Genomic DNA, 20,865 nt, shown 5'->3' with positions numbered 1-20,865 from the left:
TATTTACAAAGCCGGCCTAGGAACAGTGGGTTAACTGCCTTGTTCAGGGAAAGAACGACAGATTTTTACCTTGTCAGCTCCGGGATTCAATCTTGCAACCTAGTCCAACGCTCTAACCACCTGCCTCTCATTGCACTCCACGAGGAGCCTGCCTGTTACGCAAATGCAGTAAGAAGCCAAGCTAAGTTGCTAGCTAGCATTAAACTTATCTTATAAAAAACAATCAATCAATCAATCATAATCCCTAGTTAACTACACATGGTTGATTATATTACTAGCGTGTCCTGCGTTGCATATAATCGATGCAACGCAGGGGAGTGATTTAACAACAGCGCATTTGCGAAAAAAGCACCACTGTTGACTGTACCTAACCATTAACACCAATGCCTTTCTTAAAATCAATACACAGAAGTATATATTTTTAAACCTGCATATTTAGCAAAAATAAATACAGGTTAGCAGGCAATATTAACCAGGTGAAATTGTGTCACTTCTCTTGCGTTCATTGCACGCAGAGTCAGGGTATATGCAACAGTTTGCGCAGCCTGGCTCGTTGCAAACTAATTTGCCAGAATTTTACGTAATTATGACATAACATTGTATAACCTTCAATGTAACAGCAATATTTAGACTGAGGGATGCCACCCGTTAGATAAAATACCTAACGGTTCAGTATTTCACTGAAATAATAAACGTTTTCTTTTCGAAATGATAGTTTCCGGATTCAACCATATTAATGACCTAGGCTCGTGTTTCTGTGTGTTTTGCATTATTTAAAGCAAATTGAACATGTTTCATTATTTATTTGAGTATTGGCTTTTTTTGGTCCTCCAATAATCGGTATAGGTGTTGAAAAATCATAATCGGTCGACCTCTAATATTAACGCTTGCCGCTTGCCTGGGCAAGTAAAAACAAATGTTGGACACCAGACTTGTTGTCTGAATGAACAAGAAAAAAATTCATGCAAAAAAAAATCACAATATCAAACAAATAGGCTACTCCGATCATAATTGGATCAGAATTGATGCAATGTTTTGCTCAATGTTCTCTCAATATCTGCAGAGCACATCGGAGTATAATTATTATAGGCCTACAGTCTTTCAATCATGCAGTCGCGAGATGTGTTTGAGATCAAAGTGAGCCACGTTGGCACATTTGTTGATAATAATTACTAGCGAGTTATTTGCCCAGTTTGAGCAAATTTTTGGTCAATGAAAATCTTAGAAAAGTCCTGAAAATCTTAGAAGAGTCGCGGTGTGTGCATCACACACACTTGGTGTGTGCCAGCGGGCAGTTACCAGAGGAGAGTATTTGTGGTCAAATATTTTTGGTCCAGTTGCCAGGACCATAAATACAAATTCCATCTAGACACCATTACCCTAGAGCACACAAAAAAAACCATACCTCAGCCTAAACATCAGCGCCACAAGTAACTTCCACAAAGCTATGAATGAGCTGAGAGACAAGGCAAGAAGGGCCTTCTATGCCATCAAAAGGAACATAAAATTTGACATACCAATTAGGATCTGGCTAAAAATTATTGAATCAGTTATAGAACCCATTGCCCTTTATGATTGTGAGGTCTGGGGTCTGCTCACCAACCAAGAATTCACGAAATGGGACAAACACCAAATTGAGACTGCATGCAGAATTCTGCAAATATATCCTCAGTGTACAACAAACACCAAATAATGCATGCAGAGCAAAATTAGGCCAATACCCGCTACTTATCAAAATCCAGAAAAGAGACGTTAAACTCTACAACCACCTAAAAGGAAGCGATTTCCAAATATTCCATAACAAAGCCATCCACTGCAGAGAGATGAACATGGAGAATAGTCCCCTAAGCAAGCTGGTCCTGGGGCTCTGTTCACAAACATAAACAGACCCCACAGAGCCCCAGGACAGCAACACAATTAGACCCAACCAAATCATGAGAAAACAAAATGAGAATTACTTGACACATTGGAAAGAATTAACAAAAAAAACAGAGCAAACTAGAATGCTATTTGGCCCCTAAACAGAGTACACAGTGGCAGAATACCTGACCATTGTGACTGACCCAAACTTAAGGAAAACTTTGACTATGTACAGACTCGGTGAGCATAGCCTTGCTATTGAGAAAGGCCGCCGTAGGCAGACCTGGCTCTCAAGAGAAGACAGGCTATGTGCACACTGCCCATAAAATGAGGTGGAAACTGAGCTGCACTTCCTAACCTCCTGCCAAATGCATGACCATATTAGAGACACATATTTCCCTCAGATTACACAATTTGAATTTGAAAACAAAACAAATTTTGATAAACTCCCATATTTACTGGGTAAAATACCAGTATGCCATCACAGCAGCAATATGTGTGACCTGTTGCCACAAGAAAACAGCAACCAGTAAATTGCAGTAAAATGTTGTAAATTACAACATTGTAAATACAACCCATAATAATTTTCCCCTTGAACATCGTTACAACACTGTATATAGACATAATATGATATTTGAAATGTCTTTATTCTTTTGGAACGTCTGTGAGTGTAATGTTTACTGTTAATTTTTACTGTTTATTTCACTTTTGTTTATTATCTACTTCACTTGCTTTGGCAATGTTAACATATGTTTCCCATGCCAATAAAGCCCTTGAATTGAATTGCGAGAGAAAGAGAGACATTGCGCAGCAGGAAAAACAATGATATACAACCGACTAACTAGACAGCAAATTCAAAACATAGTGTAGTTTGGCTGGTTATCTTGTTAACTATTTAGCTATTAACAGGCTTTAAGGTCATTGTCATGTCTGATGTAGAGGTCGACCGATTAAATCGGAATGGCCGATTAATTAGGGCCGATTTCAAGTTTTCATAACAATCGGAAATCAGTAATTTTGGACGCCGATTTTGCCGATTTTTCTTTATTTAATCTTTATTTAACTAGGCAAGTCAGTTAAGAACACATTCTTATTTTCAGTGACGGCCTAGGAATGGTGGGTTAACTGCCTTGTTCAGGGGCAGAACGACAGAGTTTTACCTTGTCAGCTCAGGGATTCAATCTTGCAACCTTACGGTTAACTAGTCCAACACTCTAACCACCTGCCTCACGAGGAGCCCGCCTGTTACGCGAATGCAGTAAGAAGCCAAGGTATGTTGCTAGCTAGCATTAGACTTATAAAAAACAATCAATCAATCATAATCACTAGTTATAACTACACATGGTTGATGATATTACTAGTTTATCTAGCGTATCCTGCGTTGCATATAATCGATGCAGTGCGAAAAAGGACTGTCGTTGCTCCAACGTGTACCTAACCATAAACACCAATGCCGTTCTTAAAATCAATACACAGAAGTATATATTTTTAAACCTGCATATTTAGCTAAAAGAAATCCAGGTTAGCAGGCAATATTAACCAGGTGAAATTGTGTCACTTCTCTTGCGTTCATTGCACGCAGAGTCAGGGTATATGCAACAGTTTGCGCAGCATGGCTCGTTGCAAACTAATTTGCCAGAATTTTACGTAATTATGACATAACATTGTATAACCTTCAATGTAACAGCAATATTTAGACTGAGGGATGCCACCCGTTAGATAAAATACCTAACGGTTCAGTATTTCACTGAAATAATAAACGTTTTCTTTTCGAAATGATAGTTTCCGGATTCAACCATATTAATGACCTAGGCTCGTGTTTCTGTGTGTTTTGCATTATTTAAAGCAAATTGAACATGTTTCATTATTTATTTGAGTATTGGCTTTTTTTGGTCCTCCAATAATCGGTATAGGTGTTGAAAAATCATAATCGGTCGACCTCTAATATTAACGCTTGCCGCTTGCCTGGGCAAGTAAAAACAAATGTTGGACACCAGACTTGTTGTCTGAATGAACAAGAAAAAAATTCATGCAAAAAAAAATCACAATATCAAACAAATAGGCTACTCCGATCATAATTGGATCAGAATTGATGCAATGTTTTGCTCAATGTTCTCTCAATATCTGCAGAGCACATCGGAGTATAATTATTATAGGCCTACAGTCTTTCAATCATGCAGTCGCGAGATGTGTTTGAGATCAAAGTGAGCCACGTTGGCACATTTGTTGATAATAATTACTAGCGAGTTATTTGCCCAGTTTGAGCAAATTTTTGGTCAATGAAAATCTTAGAAAAGTCCTGAAAATCTTAGAAGAGTCGCGGTGTGTGCATCACACACACTTGGTGTGTGCCAGCGGGCAGTTACCAGAGGAGAGTATTTGTGGTCAAATATTTTTGGTCCAGTTGCCAGGACCATAAATACAAATTCCATCTAGACACCATTACCCTAGAGCACACAAAAAAAACCATACCTCAGCCTAAACATCAGCGCCACAAGTAACTTCCACAAAGCTATGAATGAGCTGAGAGACAAGGCAAGAAGGGCCTTCTATGCCATCAAAATGAACATAAAATTTGACATACCAATTAGGATCTGGCTAAAAATTATTGAATCAGTTATAGAACCCATTGCCCTTTATGATTGTGAGGTCTGGGGTCTGCTCACCAACCAAGAATTCACGAAATGGGACAAACACCAAATTGAGACTGCATGCAGAATTCTGCAAATATATCCTCAGTGTACAACAAACACCAAATAATGCATGCAGAGCAAAATTAGGCCAATACCCGCTACTTATCAAAATCCAGAAAAGAGACGTTAAACTCTACAACCACCTAAAAGGAAGCGATTTCCAAATATTCCATAACAAAGCCATCCACTGCAGAGAGATGAACATGGAGAATAGTCCCCTAAGCAAGCTGGTCCTGGGGCTCTGTTCACAAACATAAACAGACCCCACAGAGCCCCAGGACAGCAACACAATTAGACCCAACCAAATCATGAGAAAACAAAATGAGAATTACTTGACACATTGGAAAGAATTAACAAAAAAAACAGAGCAAACTAGAATGCTATTTGGCCCCTAAACAGAGTACACAGTGGCAGAATACCTGACCATTGTGACTGACCCAAACTTAAGGAAAACTTTGACTATGTACAGACTCGGTGAGCATAGCCTTGCTATTGAGAAAGGCCGCCGTAGGCAGACCTGGCTCTCAAGAGAAGACAGGCTATGTGCACACTGCCCATAAAATGAGGTGGAAACTGAGCTGCACTTCCTAACCTCCTGCCAAATGCATGACCATATTAGAGACACATATTTCCCTCAGATTACACAATTTGAATTTGAAAACAAAACAAATTTTGATAAACTCCCATATTTACTGGGTAAAATACCAGTATGCCATCACAGCAGCAATATGTGTGACCTGTTGCCACAAGAAAACAGCAACCAGTAAATTGCAGTAAAATGTTGTAAATTACAACATTGTAAATACAACCCATAATAATTTTCCCCTTGAACATCGTTACAACACTGTATATAGACATAATATGATATTTGAAATGTCTTTATTCTTTTGGAACGTCTGTGAGTGTAATGTTTACTGTTAATTTTTACTGTTTATTTCACTTTTGTTTATTATCTACTTCACTTGCTTTGGCAATGTTAACATATGTTTCCCATGCCAATAAAGCCCTTGAATTGAATTGCGAGAGAAAGAGAGACATTGCGCAGCAGGAAAAACAATGATATACAACCGACTAACTAGACAGCAAATTCAAAACATAGTGTAGTTTGGCTGGTTATCTTGTTAACTATTTAGCTATTAACAGGCTTTAAGGTCATTGTCATGTCTGATGTAGAGGTCGACCGATTAAATCGGAATGGCCGATTAATTAGGGCCGATTTCAAGTTTTCATAACAATCGGAAATCAGTAATTTTGGACGCCGATTTTGCCGATTTTTCTTTATTTAATCTTTATTTAACTAGGCAAGTCAGTTAAGAACACATTCTTATTTTCAGTGACGGCCTAGGAATGGTGGGTTAACTGCCTTGTTCAGGGGCAGAACGACAGAGTTTTACCTTGTCAGCTCAGGGATTCAATCTTGCAACCTTACGGTTAACTAGTCCAACACTCTAACCACCTGCCTCACGAGGAGCCCGCCTGTTACGCGAATGCAGTAAGAAGCCAAGGTATGTTGCTAGCTAGCATTAGACTTATAAAAAACAATCAATCAATCATAATCACTAGTTATAACTACACATGGTTGATGATATTACTAGTTTATCTAGCGTATCCTGCGTTGCATATAATCGATGCAGTGCGAAAAAGGACTGTCGTTGCTCCAACGTGTACCTAACCATAAACACCAATGCCGTTCTTAAAATCAATACACAGAAGTATATATTTTTAAACCTGCATATTTAGCTAAAAGAAATCCAGGTTAGCAGGCAATATTAACCAGGTGAAATTGTGTCACTTCTCTTGCGTTCATTGCACGCAGAGTCAGGGTATATGCAACAGTTTGCGCAGCATGGCTCGTTGCAAACTAATTTGCCAGAATTTTACGTAATTATGACATAACATTGTATAACCTTCAATGTAACAGCAATATTTAGACTGAGGGATGCCACCCGTTAGATAAAATACCTAACGGTTCAGTATTTCACTGAAATAATAAACGTTTTCTTTTCGAAATGATAGTTTCCGGATTCAACCATATTAATGACCTAGGCTCGTGTTTCTGTGTGTTTTGCATTATTTAAAGCAAATTGAACATGTTTCATTATTTATTTGAGTATTGGCTTTTTTTGGTCCTCCAATAATCGGTATAGGTGTTGAAAAATCATAATCGGTCGACCTCTAATATTAACGCTTGCCGCTTGCCTGGGCAAGTAAAAACAAATGTTGGACACCAGACTTGTTGTCTGAATGAACAAGAAAAAAATTCATGCAAAAAAAAATCACAATATCAAACAAATAGGCTACTCCGATCATAATTGGATCAGAATTGATGCAATGTTTTGCTCAATGTTCTCTCAATATCTGCAGAGCACATCGGAGTATAATTATTATAGGCCTACAGTCTTTCAATCATGCAGTCGCGAGATGTGTTTGAGATCAAAGTGAGCCACGTTGGCACATTTGTTGATAATAATTACTAGCGAGTTATTTGCCCAGTTTGAGCAAATTTTTGGTCAATGAAAATCTTAGAAAAGTCCTGAAAATCTTAGAAGAGTCGCGGTGTGTGCATCACACACACTTGGTGTGTGCCAGCGGGCAGTTACCAGAGGAGAGTATTTGTGGTCAAATATTTTTGGTCCAGTTGCCAGGACCATAAATACAAATTCCATCTAGACACCATTACCCTAGAGCACACAAAAAAAAACATACCTCAGCCTAAACATCAGCGCCACAAGTAACTTCCACAAAGCTATGAATGAGCTGAGAGACAAGGCAAGAAGGGCCTTCTATGCCATCAAAAGGAACATAAAATTTGACATACCAATTAGGATCTGGCTAAAAATTATTGAATCAGTTATAGAACCCATTGCCCTTTATGATTGTGAGGTCTGGGGTCTGCTCACCAACCAAGAATTCACGAAATGGGACAAACACCAAATTGAGACTGCATGCAGAATTCTGCAAATATATCCTCAGTGTACAACAAACACCAAATAATGCATGCAGAGCAAAATTAGGCCAATACCCGCTACTTATCAAAATCCAGAAAAGAGACGTTAAATTCTACAACCACCTAAAAGGAAGCGATTTCCAAATATTCCATAACAAAGCCATCCACTGCAGAGAGATGAACATGGAGAATAGTCCCCTAAGCAAGCTGGTCCTGGGGCTCTGTTCACAAACATAAACAGACCCCACAGAGCCCCAGGACAGCAACACAATTAGACCCAACCAAATCATGAGAAAACAAAATGAGAATTACTTGACACATTGGAAAGAATTAACAAAAAAAACAGAGCAAACTAGAATGCTATTTGGCCCCTAAACAGAGTACACAGTGGCAGAATACCTGACCATTGTGACTGACCCAAACTTAAGGAAAACTTTGACTATGTACAGACTCGGTGAGCATAGCCTTGCTATTGAGAAAGGCCGCCGTAGGCAGACCTGGCTCTCAAGAGAAGACAGGCTATGTGCACACTGCCCATAAAATGAGGTGGAAACTGAGCTGCACTTCCTAACCTCCTGCCAAATGCATGACCATATTAGAGACACATATTTCCCTCAGATTACACAATTTGAATTTGAAAACAAAACAAATTTTGATAAACTCCCATATTTACTGGGTAAAATACCAGTATGCCATCACAGCAGCAATATGTGTGACCTGTTGCCACAAGAAAACAGCAACCAGTAAATTGCAGTAAAATGTTGTAAATTACAACATTGTAAATACAACCCATAATAATTTTCCCCTTGAACATCGTTACAACACTGTATATAGACATAATATGATATTTGAAATGTCTTTATTCTTTTGGAACGTCTGTGAGTGTAATGTTTACTGTTAATTTTTACTGTTTATTTCACTTTTGTTTATTATCTACTTCACTTGCTTTGGCAATGTTAACATATGTTTCCCATGCCAATAAAGCCCTTGAATTGAATTGCGAGAGAAAGAGAGACATTGCGCAGCAGGAAAAACAATGATATACAACCGACTAACTAGACAGCAAATTCAAAACATAGTGTAGTTTGGCTGGTTATCTTGTTAACTATTTAGCTATTAACAGGCTTTAAGGTCATTGTCATGTCTGATGTAGAGGTCGACCGATTAAATCGGAATGGCCGATTAATTAGGGCCGATTTCAAGTTTTCATAACAATCGGAAATCAGTAATTTTGGACGCCGATTTTGCCGATTTTTCTTTATTTAATCTTTATTTAACTAGGCAAGTCAGTTAAGAACACATTCTTATTTTCAGTGACGGCCTAGGAATGGTGGGTTAACTGCCTTGTTCAGGGGCAGAACGACAGAGTTTTACCTTGTCAGCTCAGGGATTCAATCTTGCAACCTTACGGTTAACTAGTCCAACACTCTAACCACCTGCCTCACGAGGAGCCCGCCTGTTACGCGAATGCAGTAAGAAGCCAAGGTATGTTGCTAGCTAGCATTAGACTTATAAAAAACAATCAATCAATCATAATCACTAGTTATAACTACACATGGTTGATGATATTACTAGTTTATCTAGCGTATCCTGCGTTGCATATAATCGATGCAGTGCGAAAAAGGACTGTCGTTGCTCCAACGTGTACCTAACCATAAACACCAATGCCGTTCTTAAAATCAATACACAGAAGTATATATTTTTAAACCTGCATATTTAGCTAAAAGAAATCCAGGTTAGCAGGCAATATTAACCAGGTGAAATTGTGTCACTTCTCTTGCGTTCATTGCACGCAGAGTCAGGGTATATGCAACAGTTTGGGCAGCCTGGATCATTGCGAACTAATTTACCAGAATTTTACGTAATTATGACATAACATTGAAGGTTGTGCAATGTAACAGGAATATTTAGACTGATGGATGCCACCCGTTAGATAAAATACGGAACGGTTCCGTATTTCACCGAAATAATAAACGTCTTGTTTTTCGAGATGAGTTTCCAGATTCGACCATATTAATGACCTACGGCTCACATTTCTGTGTGTTATTATGTTATAATTAAGTCTATGATTTGATAGAGCAGTCTGACTGAGCGATGGTAGGAACCAGTAGGCTCATAAGCATTCATTCAAACGGCACTTTCATGCATTTTGCCAGCAGCTCTGCTGTTTAGCCTATCCACTCCCGAGATTAGGCTGGTGTAACGATGTGATGTGAAATGGCTAGCTAGTTAGCGAGGTGCACACTAATAGCCTTTTCAAACGTCACTCTCTCTGAGACTTGGAGTAGTTGTTCCCCTTGCTCTGCCTGGGTAAAGCTGCTTCGAGGTTGGCTGTTGCCGTTGTGTTCCTGATTTGAGCCCAGGTAGGAGCGAGGAGAGGTACGGAAGCTATACTGTTACACTGGCAATACTAAAGTGCCTATAAGAACATCCAATAGTCAAAGGTATATGAAATACAAATGGTATAGAGAGAAATAGTCCTATAATAACTACAACCTAAAACTTCTTACCTGGAAATATTGAAGACTCATGTTAAAAGGAACCACCAGCTTTCATATGTTCTCATGTTCTGAAACGTTAGCTTTCTTACATGGCACATATTGCACTTTTACTTTCTTCTCCAACACTTTGTTTTTTCATTATTTAAACCAAATTGAACATGTTTCATTATCTACTTGAGGCTAAATTGATTTTATTGATGTATTATATTAAGTTAAAATAAGTGTTAATTCAGTATTGTTGTAATTGTCATTATTACAAATACAACTTTTTAAAAATATATATATATACTTTTTTTTAATCGGTATCGGCTTTTCTGGTCCTCCAATAATCGGTATCGGCGTTGAAAAATCATAATCGGTCAACCTCTAGTGTATATAACTGGTGAAATGAGTTAATCCCGCAATGTTGCACTTCTGTGTTTAGAAGAATAACATTCCAACAGCCACCAAAATGTAAGAACTAATATTGTTGCTGCCTATGTGCCATTTTATCTTAGGCTACCCATCCCCAACCCCCCTCTGCTATGCATGGCCACAGAAGTGAAACCATGGGGCGGCAAGTAGCCTAGTGGTTAGAGTGTTGGGCCAGTAACCGAAAGGTGGCTAAATCGAATCCCTGAGCTGACATGGTAAAAGTCTGTTGTTCTGCCCTGAACAAAGCAGTTAACCCACTGTTCTTAGGCCGTCATTGTAAATAACAATTTGTTCTTAACTGACTTGCCTAGTTAAATAAAGTTATTTTGCATTATTTAAACCAAATTGAACATGTTTCATTATTTATTTGAGGTGAAATTGATTTTATTGATGTATGATATTAAGTTAAAATAAGTGTTCATTCCGTATTGTTGTAATTGTCATTATTACAAATACATTTTTAAAAACGTCGGCTGATTAATCGTATCGGCTTTTTTTGTCCACCAATAATCGGTATCGGCGGGGAAAAATGATAATCGGTCGACCTCTAGTCTGATGTCCTAAAATATCTTTCTACCGCACTCCTGTATGTGCAAATGGACAACATGCAGTTGATGAAACCAATACTGGAAACTAGTCCGGTTGTAAAACAGTCTGGCAAGTGCTCAAAATTGGCTAGGATTCTCCTCTCTTCAATACTGGCCATGTATTTCTGACAAAGTTTTTAAAAAATACACTGCTCAAAAAAATAAAGGGAACACTAAAATAACACATCCTAGATCTGAATGAATGAAATATTCTTATTAAATACTTTTTTCTTTACATAGTTGAATGTGCTGACAACAAAATCACACAAAAATTATTAATGAAAATCAAATTTATCAACCCATGGAGGTCTGGATTTGGAGTCACACTCAAAATTAAAGTGGAAAACCACACTACAGGCTGATTCAACTTTGATGTAATGTCCTTAAAACAAGTAAAAATGAGGCTAGTAGTGTGTGTGGCCTCCACGTGCCTGTATGACCTCCCTACAACGCCTGGGCATGCTCCTGATGAGGTGGCGGATGGTCTTCTGAGGGATCTCCTCCCAGACCTGGACTAAAGCATCCGCCAACTCCTGGGCAGTCTGTGGTGCAACGTGGCATTGGTGGATGGAGCGAGACATGATGTCCCAGATGTGCTCAATTGGATTTAGGTCTGGGGAACGGGCGGGCCAGTCCATAGCATCAATGCCTTCCTCTTGCAGGAACTGCTGACACACTCCAGCCACATGAGGTCTAGCATTGTCTTGCATTAGGAGGAACCCAGGGCCAACCACACCCGCATATGGTCTCACAAGGGGTTTGAGGATCCCATCTCGGTACCTAATGGCAGTCAGGCTACCTCTGGCAAGCACATGGAGGTCTGTGCGGCCCCCCAAAGAAATGCCACCCCGCATCATGACTGACCCACCGCCAAATCGGTCATGCTGGAGGATGTTGCAGGCAGCAGAACGTTCTCCACGGCGTCTCCAGACTGTCACGTCTGTCACATGTGCTCAGTGTGAACCTGCTTTCATCTGTGAAGAGCACAGGGCGCCAGTGGCAAATTTTCTCTGGCAAATGCCAAACGTCCTGCACGGTGTTGGGCTGTAAGCACAACCCCACCTGTGGACGTCGGGCCCTCATACCACCCTCATGGAGTCTGTTTCTGACCGTTTGAGCAGACACATGCACATTTGTGGCCTGCTGGAGGTCATTTTGCAGGGCTCTGGCAGTGCTCCTCCTTCTCCTCCTTGCACAAAGGCGGAGGTAGCGGCCCTGCTGCTGGGTTGTTGCCCTCCTACGGCCTCCTCCACGTCTCCTGATGTACTGGCCTGTCTCCTGGTAGCGCCTCCATGCTCTGGACACTACGCTGACAGACACAGCAAACCTTCTTGCCACAGCTCGCATTGATGTGCCATCCTGGATGAGCTGCACTACCTGAGCCACTTGTGTGGGTTGTAGACTCCGTCTCATGCTACCACTAGAGTGAAAGCACCACCAGCATTCAAAAGTGACCAAAACATCAGCCAGGAAGCATAGGAACTGAGAAGTGGTCTGTGGTCCCACCTGCAGAACCACTCCTTTATTTGGGGTGTCTTGCTAAATGCCTATAATTTCCACCTGTTGTCTATTCCATTTGCACAACAGCATGTGAAATGTATTGTCAATCAGTGTTGCTTCCTAAGTGGACAGTTTGATTTCACAGAAGTGTGATTGACTTGGAGTTACATTGTGTGGTTTAAGTGTTCCCTTTATTTTTTTGAGCAGTGTATTATTATTTATTATTATTATTTATTATTATTATTATTATTATTATTTGAATAGCCTGATTGACAAGTAACTCCTATGCTGTCAAGATCTCCCCTGAACATGGAATATTTTCACTTTACAAATAGATAAACATCTTAATTAGCTACCTTGCCCACCTTATTCATTTGATCCCTGGTTCATTGAATGAGGGAATTATTTAATAAAAACATTAAAAGTATTTGGTTGTAATTGTAATGTTGCAGGGTGGTCAACACTCCTAGAGAGTCCAGGAGAGCTACTGTGTTTGCAGGCTTTTGCTCCAGCCCTGCTCGAACACACCACATTGTAAAAAAATCAGCTGCTCAACAGGACCTTGATAAGCTGACTGATGTGTTTGAGCAAGGGTGGATCAAAAGCCTGCACACCCAGTAGCTCTCCAGATGGAGGGTTGACGGACCACATGTGTTTTGTCCAGTAGCCTATCAGTGTAATATTTTACTTTGTGGGGGGTTAAGTACCTTGCTCAAGGCCATAACGGCAGGAGAAATAATACATTGGATCAGAGACCAGTAGCCTTTCATTGTGTCAATAACAGTGATAATAATGAAGGTTATTTCTGAAGTGGTTCCTTGCATCATACACACAATTTTCAGTCAAATTTTTGGCCCATGGTGTTACGGACCATTTTTTTTGTTGGAGAAGTGACTTGAGCTTTCGGACAAGTAAAAACATCAGTCCTACTTACCCGAGGAACAAGTGGCTAAAAAAGTCAAAAGTCAAGCCATGAATGGTCAATGTTATACAGCCTTTTATGATTGCGATTGACACCCCCAAAGACCAAAGCTGAACACAACTGAATGGCCATTCTGTTATGACAACATAAACTCGGCAAAAAAACAAAATGTCCTCTCACTGTCAACAGCATTTATTTTCAGCAAACTTAACATGTATAAATATTTGTATGAACATAACAAGATTCAACAACTGAGACATAAACTGAACAAGTTCCACAGAGAAGTGACTAACAGAAATTGAATAATTTGTCCCTGAACAAAGGGGGGATCAAAATAAAAAGTAACAGTCAGTATCTGGTGTGGCCACCAGCTGCATTAAGTACTGCAGAACATTTCCTCTTCATGGACTGCACCAGATTTGCCAATTCTTGCTGTGAGATGTTACCCCACTCTTCCACCAAGACACCTGCAAGTTCCTGGGGGGAATGGCCCCAGCCCTCACCCTCCGATCCAACAGGTCCCAGACGTGCTCAATGGGATTGTGATTCGGGCTCTTCGCTGGCCACTGACATTCCTGTCTTGCAGGAAATCACGGACAGAACGAGCAGTATGGCTGGTGGCATTGTCATGCTGGAGGGTCATGTCATGATGAGCCTGCAGGAAGGGTACCACATGAGGGAGGAGGATGTCTTCCCTGTAACGCACAGCGTAGAGATTTCTTTTTTGAGTTTAGTAAACATCCGTGTTTTCGCTGCAGTCATTTAGCTGTGGTACTGCGCCACCTCAAAGAAAATATAGAATATGATAAAATATTTATACCGTGGCGCACTTTGAAGATGCTGGAACAGTCTACATTTACTTTTCCTCTGCAAACAAAATGAGTAATGAATCGAAAAATCATACAACCCCATAGTAGGATAGTTGATCTATTTGCCTAGTCGGCTTGTTGTGTGTTCTATGCAAGATAAATATTCCTCTCGAGATTACGAGAATCAAATATAGGCTTCAAAAATAGGCTACATTTATTTAGTAGGCCACTCAAACTTTTACCAGCAGTAGCGGTTTACACTTTATATGGCCTGCGTTTGGTCTAATGAACGAAAGCCTGAACTAATGTAATAAACAACTGATAATTAACTGAATTATCAAAAACTTTGTGCAGGGTGTGTATTTATCTACCCCGTTAATGTCCTTCCAAACGGGGGATTTTACTCACGCAGCATGTTTCAACGATGGTGTTGCAGTCTATTACCTATTCATAACCTTTATTTTTATTTCTCCAGGTTAGGCCTATGTTAGCCATTTTTGTGTGAGCTAGGCAATCCAGGGAAAGTGAACTTGGCAATGTGTCGTATTCCCATGTGGGGAGAGGGAACATAAGCTCTGCGAATGGACAAATTAGAAATGTTTTAGCACCACACAAATAGGGGACAGTTCCCGGCTCCACATCTCAATGCGTGCATGGCTGGTAGCCTGCTGACCAAACCGTACGCGCGTGTGCGCCATCACGTGCAAGTTGATTTTGTTCACCCACAGCAGAAGCAATCAGGACACGCAGGTTGAAATATCAAAACAAACTCTGAACCAATTATATTAATTTGGGGACAGGTCAAAAAGCATTAAACATTTATGGCAATTTAGCTAGCTAGATTGCTGTTGCTAGCTAATTTGTCCAGGGATATAAACATTGGGTTGTTATTTGACCTGAAATGCACAAGGTCCTGTACTCCGACAATTAATCCGCAGATTAATCTGCCTCGCACAGAATAGAATTCGCATCACCAAGTGTATTATCTTGATTTAAAATGTCATTTTTCTAAACTGCTAACCAACCCAAGGGTTGAAAGAATGTTTTAATTCCACCCGCCAGCTGATTTTTTGTGGCTCACCCTTGGGTATCTGACCCAATGCAGGACTCTACTAATGATTAGCCCAACAGGGTAAATGCAGATAGGCAATCCCATGCTTCAGCCTATTTATTTATAGCCATTATGCTGATTCAGTTGGGTTACAGGTTATCATGCTTATTGCTAATAGCATACCTGATAATATGGACCAGGTCCTTTTAAAAAGTTACCAATTGGGGGCTAAATCAAGTAGCCTAGCTGAATCTAATGTGACACGTTGACAAAAATCCCATTTAATTCCACTCAGGAAATAAGAGCTGTAATAAGTTGTTACCTTTCCATTTGATAAATTCAATTCCAAGATGTGTTTGTTTGCGTGCTTGATGAAATCAGAAGTTCTGACCAATCTCTCTGCTGTAATTATTCTTCTCACACTTATGTGACAGAAAATGCAACAGGGAAATGAAGTGGGGTGGTGTTCAAGATCCCTAATCGGTTTATTCATGTTTTGAAAAAAGGCTTCTACAAACGCCATATAGGACAGTGGGGGTTCTACTCCACATCCTTAAAAAAGCCAATCTGCCAGCTATGCTCAATACTTTTGCAATAGTGGTTGGAGGGGGGTGGACAGGTGTTAAATAGTATCCATATGGTTGTTGTGGGTTCTATACATTAAAAGTAACAACATGCATTATTCATATCAAAATGGCAAAAATAAATAGCAAAACAACCCATATGTTGATATGTGCTAGAACCAAGTCACTGATACTGATACAGCAAGGAGCAAATAGACTCCAGACTGCAGTGCAGCACTGTGAATGTGGTCTTCATTCATGTGTCTACTTCCTGCAAAGAGCTTGGACAGGCAACGTTCCGCCAACAAGACTTATCAGATGATGCCTCTACCCTCATAATAGAGGTGTGGTTAGAGACATTCGGGATTCGAACTGAACACTGAAGCACTGCATTAGACAGACTGTTTACAGGCCACAGTGTCATACATTATCTGCAAACTGGCAACACAGCATACAGCATACAGCTAAAACGGCAAAATTTCCATTAAATCATGGGGAGTGACTTAGGTATGATGTAATTACGACAAGCACATGCCATCTTCATACCCCGAGTGGTCCCTGGTACTCTTATCATTTTGTCATATTATATAAGCTCAAGCCACTGTTAATGACTGATGCATGATGCACAGTGAAGCAGCTACCAGACACCTGAATATGCCATATTACAAACTATTCTATTCCTGCTGCTAGACTGCGAATGCAACTCAAATCATTTATATAATTTATTGCCATCAAGACCCATGTTTGGGGCTACTAATAGCTGATGCTCCCTAATGATGTGACTCAGTACATGAAAAAGCCTACCACATTTGGCCCAAAGCTCTCCCTCTCTCCCCATCAGGCCGTGCCCTTGACTACACAAGCCGGGTAAAACCTCTGTTCAATCGCGAGGACCACAGCTCCTCCGGCTCCACTCAAGACAACCGGATAACGATGTCAACCCGCCATGCTATCATTTTTATTCAGATAACTTAGAGCAAATGTTCCAAAACTTTAGGTGGACAATAGACCGATGACAAATAATTAATTGATACCCGATAAGCTGCTCTGACGAACAGAGGAGCGGGGGAGATGGGGTCTGTGGGCTAACTTGAGGACCACAAAACGTGGTTCAGTTCCGTTCCCACCCCTGCTGCCCCGGCCTTCCACGGAATGGATTAGCGCCGAACTTGGTGTCGAGCCAAATAGACTGCGCCATTATTATTACAGAAAAAATATCACAAGTTATTCGCGATCCATGTGATGTTTAGTCGCATAAGCAAAGTATTATTCACGTTTCTACAGTACCACTCAACCCTGCTTCAAATGTCAATGTGATGATAGGCTAACGTTACATAGCTAGCTAGAAGAAGAAAAAACCCACCGTGCTCAGACGCTAACACATATTACTTACTATTCAGTGGACATTACTTGTTTTCACAACCCAGTCTGAAAACCAAAACAAATGTATTGTTTTTGTGATACCTGTGTAACGTAAAGGTTTAATTGGAAAGTTGCCCCAGAGACTATCCGGGGCAATCACAGAAAATACACGTTCAGTTGCCACCCGAAAGGGGGCGCTATACTGTTACATATCTAGAAACTGCCCTGTTTGTGTCAATATAATAGTTGACAGACCTAAAAACATATGTACTCTCTTTATGGACCTTTTTATAACACTGATACAAACCTGAGGGGGTAACTAAAACATTTTCAACAAGGCAAGGGCAAAAATGTGCCCCCCTTTCGTCAGTAAGCAGCACTGCCTCACGTCCGCCATTAGAGAGCGAGCGAAACAATACGAGAGAGCGGAGGCAATATAACTAGTACCCTGCCACGGCAGAGAGGGGGAGGAAATCTCAAGCGGGGTAACAAATGTACCGCTAAATCGTCACAAATGCCGACTTTATAGCATAGCAGGAGACCCAAGGGAGCCCGTGGACATATAGCTAGTTGCTGAAACTTTGACTAACTAACCGTAACATTTGAATAAAAAGTATCTGAAATTCTTACCCCAGTAGAGCTTGAAACGATAAAGCGCCACTTTTGTGCCTTGACATAAATCGGGGAACGCATGCGCCTCAATGTAAAGACCAAAGATGGTGGATAAATGAAGATATCCCATAAAGGCCGTTTACAATTGAGAAAAATTGCCACAGTTCCGGTCTACTTAAGGGGTGGCTCTCCTATAGGCACCAATGCAATAGCAGCTGGGTCTGGTCTACTTAGGTAATTGACTGTATATGAACCAGAAAAAAGGAACCTATGAAATGTCTCGATTTCTCTTCCGTCTCTGGTAAAGACGTTCTTTTCAGCGCGTGGGAGGATACTGCCAACAGGATCCTTCTCGCTTCTCATCGTCGCGCAAGCGCACAATGTTCAATCAGAAGTGGTGCGGTTGACAATTAAATTGGTCTAGAATAATTAATCTACCTGAAACTCATATACAAATACCTGCACGTTACCATAAACCACCCGGATAATGAATGTGGCAATGATTACGAATTTTACTTTGCCACCTGGCTTGTTTACGTTTGGACCGCAATCGAGGTCGCGTTGACCGCATTAGTGAGATCCAATCAGCATTCAGTCCGGTCACGGTTGCGTTCAGGTCTAACACACGTCTACCTACCGGTGGTTCAATGCATTACATCATACTTTTCCAATAGGAGAATACGATGTAAAACATTTTTCATTTATTTAACCTTTATTTAATTAGGCAAGTCAGTTTAGAACAAATTCTCATTTACAATGACGGCCTATTAATAAAATACATGTTTAAACGGTCGAAAATAACGTGAAACACCACCCTTGAAATGTTGTAGCATAAGGGGAGATATGAAAAATCGAGTCATATGCTCTTGAACATCTGGTTGCTAAAAAAAATCCTATGAATTTGTTCAAAACACATTGGTCAGTGTGTCTGTGCTCACTGAGCTGTACGGTAGACAAAACAATGTTCTCTACAACAAATTCAGAACCGCCTTTTGTTAGGCCATCATTGTAAATAAGAATTTGGTCTTAACTGACTTGCCTAGTTGAATAAAGGTTAAATAAAATTAAAATAAAAACCGTCTTGCAACGCAGTTGGACCATCCTCACATGCTGAGAGAGAGAGAGCACGGGCACCTTTCATAAAAAGTACACAGGACTAGAGGGCGTCTAAAAATGTTGAATCAGGTGCGTTTACTTTAGTTAAAATGTGGTCCTGAGTCAAGTATGGGCTAATAAAAAATACTAACCTACATCTGCAAACTTACCGAATTAAGACAACTCAAGGACACTGCATTCATGTTGATTATGCTATAACGGTGATATCTGCTCATGTGCTGAATAAACCTTATTAATAACGTGAACAAAAAAAACTGTCCCTAGACTTGTACTGTGTGATATTTGATCCACATCCCTTTATTGGTCTAACTCCGCCTATCGGTGAATTTAGGCTATTACAGTGATTGTGTGTGCGTGTGTGTGTGCACTGACATATTAGGCTATACATTATTCTTGAAGTCAGGAATGTTGATGCTTCTAGTATATATGTGTGTGTGTGTGTGTGTGTGTGTGTGTGTGTGTGTGTGTGTGTGTGTGTGTGTGTGTGTGTGTGTGTGTGTGTGTTTGTGAATCACATGTGCATGGGTAACCTTCCTGTGACCTGACAACTTGTATAAGCATTGGTAATGCCTAGCCTTTAGCTCAGCAGGGAAACCCAACCTTTTAGCGCTGACCTGATTTGACCCCAGTTGGTCACACAAACGCATCCTAAATGAGTGCTTATTATACAATTATGACACTCTATAGTCAATATGCCATTAATAGACATACATTATCAATAGAGATTTGATAGACCTATTAAAAAATACTCGCTATGTCACGTTCTGACCTTAGGTCCTTGTTTTGTCTTTGTTTTAGTATGGTCAGGGCGTGAGTTGGGGAGGGCAGTCTATGTTTGTTTTTCTATGTTGGTTTTTGAGTTTGGCCTGGTATGGTTCTCAATCAGAGGCAGGTGCCGTTAGTTGTCTCTGATTGAGAATCATACTTAGGTAGCCTTTTTCCACCTGTGTTTCGTGGGTGTTTATTTTCTGTTTTGTGGTTCATCACTAGACAGGACTGTTTCGTTTGTTCGTTCTTCCTAATTGTTATTTTGTTTTGTGTTCAGTTTTGATTATATTAAAAATCATGAACACTTACCACGCTGCACCTTGGTCCTAACTTTATTCCACCGACAACGGCTGTTACACTCTACATGGGTGTATGGTGTATATCGAATGCATTTCAGTTCTTTACTCTTCTCTTTACTCTTCATGGATTTAAAAGCATTGGATTGGTGTAAGAATGAGCCAGAGGGAGTTTCCACCATAATTCTTAGTCCATTTCTTTTTTATCCATGAGGGGGAGTGAACAAGTGCACAAGAAGGGGAGAGATTGGACCAGTGCACTCTGGGTCTTACAATTGTCACTCAATTCACTCCAGCCATTTTGTTCTTCCCCAATGGACTCTCCGCACATGATGTTAACTTAAGGATCCGCTCCTCCTTATCAATTTTAGCCAAAAATGACATACCCAAATCTAACTGCTGTAGCTCAGGGCCTGAAGCAAGGATATGCATATTCTTGGTACCATTTGAAATGAAACATTTTGAAGTTTGTGGAAATGTGAAAGGAATGAAGGAGGATATAACACAATAGATCTGGTAAAATATAATACAAAGAAAAAATACAACCGTTCTTTTGTATTTTTTGTACCATCATCTTTGAAATGCAAGAGAAAGACCATAATGTATTATTCCAGCCCAGGTGCAATTTAGATTTTGGCCACTAGATGGCATCAGTGTATGTGCAACGTTTTTTAGACTGATCTAATGAAACATTGCATTTCTGTTCAAAATGTTGTATCAAGACTGTCCAAATGTGCCTAATTTGTTTATTAATAACTTTTCATGTTCAAAATTGGGCACTCTCGACAACAATAGCATGGTATTCTTTCACCGTAATAGCACCTGTAAATTGGATAGTGCAATTAGATTAACAAGAATTGAAGC

At 40.1% G+C, this 20,865-nt stretch overlaps 1 protein-coding gene across 1 annotated transcript in view; it reads right to left on the bottom strand.

Annotated features, from left to right (window-relative positions):
• The window catches only part of zmym2 (zinc finger, MYM-type 2), a 50,967-nt gene extending 32,792 nt beyond the window's left edge, over window positions 1-18,175 (bottom strand). The window contains exon 1 of the mRNA XM_036974930.1: window positions 17,840-18,175. The gene's annotated coding sequence lies outside the window, so the exon portion shown is untranslated. The remainder of the gene's footprint in view (window positions 1-17,839) is intronic.
• Window positions 18,176-20,865: the final 2,690 nt, after the last annotated feature.

Source organism: Oncorhynchus mykiss, chromosome 3, assembly GCF_013265735.2.
Source record: "Oncorhynchus mykiss isolate Arlee chromosome 3, USDA_OmykA_1.1, whole genome shotgun sequence".
In the NCBI taxonomy this organism is placed as follows: Eukaryota; Metazoa; Chordata; class Actinopteri; order Salmoniformes; family Salmonidae; genus Oncorhynchus; species Oncorhynchus mykiss.
The sequence above is the reverse complement of the archived record's forward strand: the minus strand, read 5'-3'. Positions and strand labels throughout refer to the sequence as shown.